Source organism: Hibiscus syriacus, unplaced genomic scaffold, assembly GCF_006381635.1.
Source record: "Hibiscus syriacus cultivar Baekdansim isolate YM2019G1 unplaced genomic scaffold, ASM638163v2 tig00110944_pilon, whole genome shotgun sequence".
Taxonomy (NCBI): Eukaryota; Viridiplantae; Streptophyta; class Magnoliopsida; order Malvales; family Malvaceae; genus Hibiscus; species Hibiscus syriacus.
Genome location: NW_024062925.1, coordinates 577501 through 585519, shown reverse-complemented (window position 1 = coordinate 585519; position 8019 = coordinate 577501). Strand labels below are relative to the sequence as shown.

The 8019-nt window shown below is 36.1% G+C and overlaps 1 pseudogene; it reads right to left on the bottom strand.

Moving 5' to 3' along the window:
• Window positions 1–1766: 1766 nt before the first annotated feature.
• LOC120147852 overlaps window positions 1767–8019 on the bottom strand; it is an 11236-nt pseudogene continuing 4983 nt past the window's right edge.

Here is an 8019-nt window from a genome sequence, read left to right as displayed (position 1 = left end):
GCTCTATACCAATGACGCCAACATAATATATCCTGTAGGCTAGCTCCGACAGACGATTCACAGAGAAAATTCGCCCAAAAACCAGAGAAAAAAGTCTCTAGGGTTTAATAAAATATTATAATCAATAACTGTCTCAAAAGCAGTCCACAAGCCGGACTGTTATAGCAAAAAAATCGTCTTTATTCGAATTTTGCCAAAAATAGCAAAAATCGTATTTATTCGAATTTTGCCAAAAATAGCAAAATCCCGAAAATCACTCTAAATTGAATTCGAAATAAAATAGCAATCTCTTTGAACCATATGCTCCCGTACCACTAAAATACCTATTAATTTCAATATTTTTCATACTAAAAATGTACTCTTTTTTCAATTTAGTCTACTATAAAAATAGGATATAACAAATAATTGAGAGAGAACCTTCATTTGATTGATGATCAGCTTAGAAAATGATAACAAAGAGGAGTATTTGTACCAAAGGATTGGAAACAAGCTCAAAATTTCCTACTGATTTCACTAATGTTCATCCAACTTTCTTGATAAGTTGTTTCTGTTCTTCAAACATGGCATTTGTTGCTTCTGTCCTACTGATTTCATAATGTCGATTAAATCGGATCGATACTCCATCATCTCTGCCAAGTCCTGGAAGTTCATGGTATGACAATATTGGAGAGCCTTAATTAACTTATTGTCATTCTCAATCTCGGTTACAACTACAAGGTGTTGAGGATGCCATCTGGTACCATTGGCTTCCAGATGCCTGCTTGGACATAACACACAAATGCATACACCAATAAGTTACGTAAAAATAAATCTATAGAATTAAAGCAAAGATAAATGTACAGTCAGCTTGCCTTTATTTATTTTTTCAGTCTGCCTATTGTTCTGTTGGTGTCCCCAAATCAATACAGAACTCTATCGAATCACCCATATAAGGGTTTTGTAATAGTTGTTGATAGGCTTTGAATACAAAACCGAATTCGGGTAGTACACCTTTTCGTTATTTCCCTTCATGAAGGTGGTCATTAAAATATTTATCTCCTCAACAATAAACTGTCATAGAGCATAGTTAGTAAACTTCATTTTTTCTTTTTCTAAAAATGCATATGGGAGCATGACTTTTCAGTAGTTTACCTTGACACCATCGACCATACAACGATAACCGACATCAAACGGATGCATCACAAATACGAATACAATGACTTGGAATATAGTCTTGCAGATTCTCCAAACAAAAATGTTGCAATTACAGAAGCACTCTTGTGGTTGCAGTTCCCACCAAAATAAGCCATATAATAGAAGTGACCACAATCAAAATCGCAGAGACATGTTTATTCAATTGTTCTAAAGCTTGTTTGGTGTCAAACAAAGTGAGTCTGAATACTTTTCATCCCCTGTAACAATTTTTGTATGAAATAACAGAAAACAAGCATGTTCAACAAGAATCCCTACATTTAGTTTTGAGTTTTAACAACTTAAACTATAAATAACAAAATAGGGAATATTATTGTTGGAGTTTTTCGTATGGTACTCTTACCACCCAATTTGTGAATACGTTTATATCAATGTTTCCATTATTTGATCCTTTAAACAATAGAAACACAAGATCCATCTGCTCTTTAGTCATGAATCTTAAAAAGGTCATCCTCATCAAAGTAACTGATAAAGAGACTATAGTTAGAGGAAAATTTTTAAAAATGAAAGAAATGTAGGAACTCAAAATCACTTGAAGCATCATGAAAAGCTGATTTTCTAACCTGTTCTGATCATTAAGAGGTGGAGCAACGTTTCTGAAATTTTATGAGCACAATTCGTGCCTTCGCCTCGTTTATGATTTCTTTATCTTCTTGTTCACCATCTTCATCAAAACTACTTTTGTCTAAGGCGTCATTGGAGTCGGAGATTACGATAAACCTGAATTGGTGATATCATCAACAAACGCCTTCATGTTCCAATATGAAACTTTTCTGCTTCAATCTATGGAGCTTTCCCATGATAATCAATATCAACCTTTGGTTTCCTCAGCATTCTCCGTCATAGAGGTCCCGAAAGGGTATGAAGTATGGACTGCTGTAAGACCGATTCTTGTATTCTGTCAAAGAAATTGTTCTTATGGAATCCGGAAGTGAACATCATTAACAAAAATGTCTTCAACAACCACATAAATACTCCAATGAGAATGCCTACGAGAGCCCACGTTACGTAAACCAGAATTTTCGTGGCAGTCTTCGACCTCTTGATGTCAACGAACAAAGAACCCAGGTACCAAGAACATAACTAAGCCATATAAACACTTGAACACTCTTCTTCAAACCATGAATGAAATACGTCACTCGCTTACTCAGTAAAACGTTACTCAAGGAAACAACAAGACGCACAAACCAAGCAGTAACCAACAAACCATAAAATGTTACCATTACAAGCACACACCATTTCCAAGTTTTCAAATCCCAGAAACGGGTGTTATGAAGTTTATCCACGACCAAGCTAGCTAATAAGCACCCAAGAATAACAAAAATATGACCCACTCGATCACAACATGCTTTGAGCTTCCTCTTATAACGCCGTTTAACTTTCTTAGTTGTGACAGTTAGTGGCTTATCAACAGTGGGTGAAGCTTGAGTTTTTTGCTGAGGGTCCAATTATTGGGAAACCAGGTTATTTCCTACACGAACATAGTTTCAAAATTGATCTGAATGTCAAGATCAAAACCACCAAAAGTTTCACAACAGCCAACCCGTCAATATTGAATATTGAACAATGGAAAAACCAAATAAAGAACAATAAAAGAGAGAACACACCAAATTTACGAGGTTCGACGAGAATCTATCTCTACTCCTTGGGCACCACACCGTATGAACTTCACTATCAACAAATATTACAATAAAGAGAATTCTTTAGAATTCCCAAAGTGAGAATGAAGAAAACAAGAGGGAGAGATAATTTGTTTTGGGATGATTTCTAATGAAATACTTAGCCTACTTATAGTTGAGTTTTAAGGACTAAATTTATAAATAACCTAATATTTTTGGGACCAAAAATGAAATTCCCATGTACAAAAGTTGGCCACCTACCAAAGATAATTTTTAAATGTGTGCAAGTTGGCCACCAACCAACTTGTCAACTTGCCAAATTTGACAATTTGCAAGCCAAACATAACAAATCTCCACCTTGGCTTCAAATTACCAAGCCTACTCAACTTCTTCAACTCGACAATTTGATGAAGTTATTTTAAAGTAACGCCTCTAATGCGCTCACAAGCGCCACACACCGAAGGTGTTCATACTTTCAGGATGTTAATCAAGTTCAAAAAATGATTGAACATGATTACTATTACCCACCTTGGTCATCATATCTGCAGGATTTTCTGCTCTTGCAATTCTGTAGTAGAATCTTTTATTCTCAAAGATCTTCCACACAAAGTGATACCTCACCTCGATATGCTTAGTCCTTGAATGGTAGACTTGATTTTCGCTAAATGAATAACGCTCCGACTATCACAATAGAGAATAATGTGACTTTGAACAACTCCCAAGTATTCCATCAACCTGTTAAGTCAAATTGCTTCATTCACAGCCTCTGAGACTGCCATGTATTCTTCCTCTGTAGTAGACAAGCCACCAATTGCAAAGTAGACTTCCAACTTACTGGGGCTTTAGCAAGAGTAAACAAACCCAGTAGTTGATCGACGCTTATGCAAATCACCAGCATAATCAGAATCAACATATCCACCACACACTGACCAAGTGCTTCATCCTGTTCAAACACTAAACCAACATCCACAATTTGTTGAGATACCGTAGAATCCATTTCAGAGCTTGCCAATGTCCTTTTCCAGGATCATGCATGTACCTGCTCATACTCCAACTGCTTATGAAAAGTCAGGACGCGTATACACCATTGTATACATCAAGCTCCCAACTGAATTAACATATGAAACTTTTTCCATATACTCTCGTTCTTCATTAGTTTTAGGAGATAATTGAGAACTAAGTTTCAAATGAGAAGCCATGGGATACTTACATGTTTGGTATTTTTATTCATGCCAAAACATGTAATACCTTTATCATACTACTTCTGTGTTAAACAAATATTTTCTCTCTATTTATCTATGCTTATCTCCATACCAAAAATCTACTTGGCCTCACCTAGATCTTTCATCTCAAACTCTTGATTCAACTGAGCCTTTAATTTGTTTATCTTCTTTTGACTATTCGAAGCGATCAATATATCGTCAACGTACAGGAGAAGATAAATGAAACATTCATCTTTGAGCTTTTATAATACACACAATGATCATATTTGCTTCTAGTGTCCTTTTGCCTCCTCATAAAGCTATCAATCAGTTTTTACCACTGCCTCGGAGATTGCTTTAATCCATACAATTTATTCAGCTTACAACCCATTTCTCACAACCACCATCTTTGTATCCTTTTGGCTGGGTCGTATAAATCTCCTCTTCTAAATCATCGTGCAAGAAATTCGTCTTTACATAAGTTGAGCTAGCTTTAAATTTAACTGTGCTACCAAGGTCATAATATTCTAATGGAGGAATGCTTCACAACAGGAAAATACTTCATTGTAGTCGATTCCCTCCTTTTGAGCGTAGCCTTTAGCTACCAACCTTGCCTTATGCAAACATCTTTCTTGCTATGAGATCCATCTTTCTTTGCAAATACCCACTTGAATCCAATTGCTCTTTTACCTTTCGATAATTGTGTCAGTTTCCAATTTTTGTTCTTTTGAAGAGATTGCATTTCTTCATCCATGACACTTTTCCACTTATCACTTTCCAAGCTTTGTATTGCTTCTTAGTAAGTGATAGGGATATCATCATCAAAAATGGAAGCATAGGCCACCATATCAATAATTGAGCAGTCTACGAATTTCTCTCCTTGGCCTTATAATTGCAAGTGTATGGTGTCTCCAATGGTTCTTGGGTTTGAACCTCTTCATATTCTGATTCTTCTATTGGTTGAAGATCATCTGCATCAACTTCTGGGTTCATCGTCTGCTGAAACTCCACCTGTTTTGGAGTATGCTCCACCTGCTGCGGAGTACTACTTATCTGGACAGCTTCATTTGTTACATTCTTTACTAGGGCAGATTCATCAAAGGTAACATCTATGCTACAAATTATCTTCTTGGTGTCTAAACACCAAAGGCGAAATCCCTTCACTCAATGGGTGATTCCCATAAAAGCCTTCTTGCTCTTGGATCAAGCTTGGATTCCTCAATGGTGGTTTTTCCTCCTATCACTGATAATGGTAGATGATTGATGAGATGGCCAGTATATGTCACAGCCTCAGTCAAAATGCCTTGCTTAACCCATTAGATAGCATACATCGAACTTTCTCCAATAGTGTTCGATTTATATGCTCTGCCACCTCATCTGTTGTGGTGCATTTCTAACAGTGAAGTGTCGAACAATATCATACTCATGATAACATCAAAGAATGGTCACTTTTATATTCCACTCCATTGTCTGTCCTAAGATGTTTGATCTTTGAACCAGTCTAGTTCTCGATCATATTTTCCATTTAAGGAAATTCTGAGCACTTCATCTTTAGACTTCATTGGATACACCCAAACTCTTCTGGAAAAGTCATCTATAAAAGTTACAAAATAATGGTTTCCTCCCAAAGACGGTGTCTTTGAAGGACCCCATACATTTGAGTGATAAATCCCAATACCTTTTGTATTATGTATAGTGGTGTCAAACTTCACTCTCTTCTGCTTTCCCATAACTTAATGCTTGTAAAAGTTTAATTTGCAAGCCTTTTCACCTTTCAACAATCTTTTCTTTGCCAGAATTTGCAAGGATTTCTCTCCAGTATGTCCCAACTGCATATGCCACAATTGGGTTGTGTCCAAATCATCGCCTCCAGAAGCTGCTGCAACTGCTCCAATAATTTACTACCTTGGTAATAAAACAATTATTTTTCCTGATGCCCTTTATCATTACAATGCACCTGATGTGACTTTTAAAACTTCATCTCTTATAGTGACTATTGAGCCTTTAGATTCCAAGGCTCCGAACGAGTTGAGACTTTTCTTCAAACTGGGCACTTATTGAACATCAGTCAGAACTCTGGTTGATCCATCTTGATTCTTCAATCGATTTGAACCTATCTCAATAGTTTTGCAGGCATTGTTATTTCCCATATAACACTCATGCATTTAGTTCTACTAAATCGGAGAACTACTCCATATTAGGGATATGATAGGCACAACCTGAATCTATATTCACTCATCTGAATGAAATGTTGTTGATGAAGCAACCAATGATATGTCATAGTTATTGGCATCATGCTCTGCAATACATGCATCTAAGCAACTTTTCCTTTCTTCTTCATCTTCATACAATATTTCTTCTAATGGCATTTCTCATAACAAGGCACATTTATCTTTTCCCAGTATGGTCTTCGACTTTAATATCTCTTTCCACTTTGTCTTTTGACTTTTTGAGTGACCTCTTGCCACCATGGCCTCCGCTGCTTCGTACTTGCTCTCCTTCTTGATTTTCTTCATGAGTTCATAACTATACAAAGCAACAGTTACATCTTTAAGGGTAATATTATCCTTACCATGAAGTAAGTTGTCTCAAGGTGCTCAAATTCATCTAGAAGAGATGACAACAACATTAAATCCAAATCTTTATCTTTGAAGGTTTCATTCATGCCCATAAGCCTGCCACTAGCTCATTGAACACAGTGATGTGTTCATTCATACTATGCATGGTTAATAATCAAATATGAACAATCTTTTCTTCATGTGGAGAAGATTTTGAGAGCTTTTCTTTAGGAATTTTCCTCCAATGCTTTCCACAGCTTACTTGCAGAAGTCTCGTTCTTGTAGCCATACTTCTGCTCCCTGGAAAGACAAGATCAAATCGTGATGCATGCCAAACAATTGATTGTTCTCCATTCTTTCTCCTCCATATCTACGAACTTTTCTTCCTCAATGGCGATATCTAGACCTTGTTGGAATAAAGCGTCTAACACCTCACCTCACCACATGCCAAAATGACCGGATCCATCAAACAACTCCATCGAGAAGTTTACATTTGACATCACCCTCCTCACCGATCCAGATGAAGAGCTCGATGTCTCAATTGATCCGTATTTTGGCATTTTAATTCTAACAAACATATTTAATAGCACGAATTGTATCTTTTCAACAATGAGACCACCAAGATAACCTCAACCAAAGCTCTGATACCAATTGTTGGGGAAATCGAGTTATTTCCCACACGAATGTATTTCAAATTGATTTGAAATGTCAAGATCAAAACTACCCAAAGGTTGCACAGCAGACAACTCGTCAAAGTATTGAATATTAAAACAATGGAAAACCCGAATAAAGAATAATAAGGAGAGAATACACCAAACTACGAGGTTCGACGAGAATATCGTCTACTCCTCGGGCACCACACCGGATGATAATTTCACTATCAATAAATATTACAACAAATGAAATTCTTTAGAATTCCCAAAGTGAGAGAAGAAGAAGATAGAGAAAGAGAACTTGTTTTGGGTAATTTCTAATGAAATACTTAGGCTATTTATAGTTGAGTTTTAAGGACTAAATATAACACCCCCAACCATATTCGACCCGAATACGAGTCTGAGATGTCACATTACCCTTTTAAATCACGTACTTATTTAAATAGAGAAAACTTTAAATATACTAAATAATTACATATATTAACTCAAAAACGTTTACAAACTGTTAGAGCTTATACAATTTACTTTTAAATACATGCCAACACTACATAATTCAAAGAGAACCTACTGTAAATTTTTCTGATATGATCTTTGCTGAATTATCTCCGTTGCCTATCTTCTCTTTAGAACCTCTCGGATCGTACATGTGAAACACTCACACGCTAAGTCACAACTTAGTGAGACATGTAAATAATTAATATAACTATAACTACTTAACAAATACATGTACATATCATGTGACACAATCCTTATGAACACTTAGATCATCATTAACATGCTTATCATTACTTATATT